This window comes from Sciurus carolinensis, unplaced genomic scaffold (assembly GCF_902686445.1).
Source record: "Sciurus carolinensis unplaced genomic scaffold, mSciCar1.2, whole genome shotgun sequence".
Lineage (NCBI taxonomy): Eukaryota > Metazoa > Chordata > Mammalia > Rodentia > Sciuridae > Sciurus > Sciurus carolinensis.
Window position 1 is genome coordinate 7501 of NW_025920340.1, and position 3650 is coordinate 11150.

Below are 3650 nucleotides of genomic sequence, written 5' to 3' on the forward strand. Positions count from 1 at the left end.
GCTGTTTGCGCCGGTTGCCGGGAGACGCGGTATTAATAGGCGGGGGTCAGCCGGGGCCGCGCCGGGCTCGTTGCTGGGGAACCGGCCCCTAATAAATCACCGGGGCAGTTCTGCGACGTGCCCCGTGCAGAGTCCCGTGCGCTCCGCGGGTCCCGGAGGCAGGTCCGCGGAGGACGCCTCGTTCTCCAGACCAGAGGCCGAGGGCCAGCGGACGCTGAGGAAGGGGACCGCGCTGGGCGGCCCTCCTGCGTCCCCGGTTTCCCTCTGAGGCAGGGTTTCCCCGGGGGCCCAGGCCGGTCTCACACTCCGGGCTCCACCGCTGCCCCCGCTTCAGCCCCCACGTGGCCTGTTTGACGGCGCGTGCACTGCGCCAGACCCCCGGTGTCTTGGGGACCAGTGGGGTCCTGGTGCTATTTGGGCCCTGACACGTCCACCTCCACCTCACCCCTGGCTCTGGCCCCGCGGGGCGCCGTCTCCAGGCCCCACAGCCTGGCCGACCCGCCTCTGAACTTCCAGGCTGGGCCCAGCGCAAGGCGCGGTCCACCCGGGGGTCTGCGGCCTCCACGACCCCGCAGTGTTTGGGACTCGCGCGAGTCCTGTTCCTTCTCTGTTCCCGGAACAGCGCGCACGCAGCGCGGTTCCCGCAGGCCACGGACGCGTGTGTGGATGCGCGGCGTCTGCACGCAGTGGTCACTTCACGTCCTTGCGCTTTGGTATCGGGTCCGGACGCCCAGGCACGGCTGTCTCCACACGCATTTGGGTCTGGTTTGCCTATGAAGTGGCTTCGGGCTGGGGTCGGGCCTGAGGTCCTGAGTTCGATTTCCAGCACCGCACAGCGCTTTGCAACGGGGCCGGCGCTGCTTTCCTCCCAATTCCAGGAGGCAGGGCCTCCGCTGCGGCGGCGGCTGCGGTTGGAATGGGGACAAAGCCCCTGGGGAATCAAGAAGACCCTGAAGAGCTCCTGGGAAACTGAGGCCCGGCGCTGTGCCATCATGACCCTGGGGGTGTGGGAAGGGGGCAGAACACCTGAGATGCCCACCCCGGGGGGATTTCTGCAGCCGAGCCGGGCTGCGTGCCTCGGGCACACAGGCTGCCATCTCCCACAGGTGTGACCCCACACCTGACCTGGGGCACCTTCCCAGGCTGCAGGAACTAGGTCTCTGTCCCATGGAAGATGGTGACATGATCCCAGGATATCTTGGAAGTAGCCAGGAAAAAGGAAACCAGCCAGGCTGCCCAAGTTAGCTCCAGAGGACCCTGGCAGAGAGAAAGTGACCAGTACCCTCCAGTAGGAGGCAAGAGTTGAGGGGCTTTGGTGATACCAGTCTTCCTGTAACCAGCTCTGTCAATTAATATACTCCAGTTCGTCCATGTGGTTGCAGATGAGAAAACGCCATCCTTTTTCATGGCTGAATAGTATTCCACTGCTTGCATATGTGTGTGTTCATATACATAAATAGATGTGTGTGTGTGTGTGTGTTGGTGTGTTAGATACATCTCTCTCTGCACGGTATTTGTTCATCCTCTGCTGGACATCCCAGTTGCTTCCTTCCACATCTAGGCTGGTGAGTAGCTCTACTGGTGAGCATGCAGCGTAGACGTCTCTGGAGCATCAGTGGGAAGCCGCTAGTCAAGGACGCCGTGGGCAGTTCCGTCAGCGGCAAAGGCTGGAGATCCGACGGACCCAGGGGATAATAATGGAGCACGCGTTGAACATTTCAGGACTTCAGGTCTCGGCACGCCAGAAAGGTGGCTGGGGGCCGCGACGGGGCTGCTGCTTTGCTCGGCCCCAGGAGGGGCGCCGTGGCTCAGAGTCCTCTTGTTCTGCTCCGGCCTGGTGCTGGGACGGAACCGGGGCCTGTGTCACGCCCTGCCCCAGACCTCACGCTGTCCACCATAAACACACAAGAGGTGCGTCACCGAACACTCATGGGTGGTGGGATTGAATCCACCTCTACAACTTTTGTTTTGGGGGACCAGGGGTTGAACCCAGGGGTGCTGAGCCCCTGAGCCACAGCCCCAGCCCTTGCTATTTTAAATTTTGAGACAGTCTCGCGAAGTGGCTTAGGGTCTTGCTAAGTTGCTGAGGCTGGCCTCCACCGGGCCATCCTCCTGCCTCAGCCTCCGGAATTGCTGGGACTACAGGCGTGAGCCACCGCGTCCAGCTCCAGGGAGCCATTCAGAGATTGTCGAGGGACCCAAGTGCTTTGCTGTGGACACCGAGTGGCCTTGGTGGGGTTTAGTCCCTGCGCGAGACATGAAGAGGAAAGACACTGAGCTCGGCCGTGGCTGTGGACCAGTCGGGGGGCGACTGGACAAGGTAGAGTCCCCGTGTGGAGTCTGGTGGCTTCAAAGAAGAGGAGGCAGAGGCCGTGCCCTCGCCCAGCCCTGCCACAGGGCCAGCCGGTCTGGCACCAGACCCCGGAGCCGCGATGAACCGCCTCCCGCTGCAGCACCTCCGCGCAGCCGGCCGCGAGCTTCGGAGACTCAGCCGCGGAGAGCAGGAAGGGACGGTCCCTGGTGCTCAGGACGCAGCCAGGTGGCCCCAGTGCCCCTGCCACACAGCCCAGCAACGTGAGCTCCTAGGGCCCTGGGGCGAGAGGCCAGCCGCCCGCCCAACACCCGAGCCATCAGGCAAGCCGGGACCTCCTGGGCTTCAGCTTCAAGAACCTCCCCCCATGGCCGGCCTCCACTGTTTCCCCAAAGGTGAAGCCGGCCATGCGTCTTGCGGGGTGGCCACCGCGTCACGGAGTCTGCAGCTCGCGCAGGGTCGCTCACGTGGAGACCACGGATTCGCTCCAGGGGGCCCTGCAGGAGAGACCGGGTGGTCCTGCATCTGTGGCCCTCGGCCTCTGCTGACCACTCCGTCTCCGGGACGCACCTGCCACAGGACTCGGTAGAAGCCCAACAGTCGGCTGCAAAGTGCAGCTGCAGGTGTCTCCTGGGCGGCAAAACTAAGTGTGCAAACCGCAGACTGAAAACAGGAAGCGGGCTGCCCGGCCTGGGGGCAGAGGCCAGGCCAGGGTCCTCCACAGGCTCAGGGAGGCTCCTTCCTGCCTCTCCAGCTCCTGGGGCTCCAGCCTCTGCCCTCCAGCCTCTGCCTCCGTCTCCACGTGGCTCCTCCTCTGTGTCTGTGTCTCCTCTTCTGTCTCTTGTGAGGACACGGCCATGGCCTCAGGGCCACCCTGACCAGGAGGGGCTCCTCTCAGGGTCCTGCACTCACTGCCTCTGCAGAGACCCCGTGTCCACACCAGGTCCCCTGCACAGGTTCTGGGTCAAGATGTGGACAGGACCAGCCTCTTCCCATGGTGTCCAGCTGCCTCCACAGGCTCAGGGAGGCTCCTTCCCGCCTCTCCAGCTCCTGGGCTCCAGGTGGCCCTGGGCTGGTGGCCCCAGCCCTCCAGCCTCTGCCTCCGTCTCCACGTGGCTCCTCCTCTGTGTCTGTGGCTCCTCTTCTGTCTCTTGTGAGGACACGGCCATGGCCTCAGGGCCACCTGACCAGGAGGAGCTCCTCTCAGGGTTCTGCACTCACCGCCTCTGCAGAGACCCGTGTCCACACCAGGTCCCCTGCACAGGTTCTGGGTCCAGATATGGACAGGACCAGCCTCTTACCCTGTGTCCACACCAGGTCCCGTCTGAGGCTCTGGGTC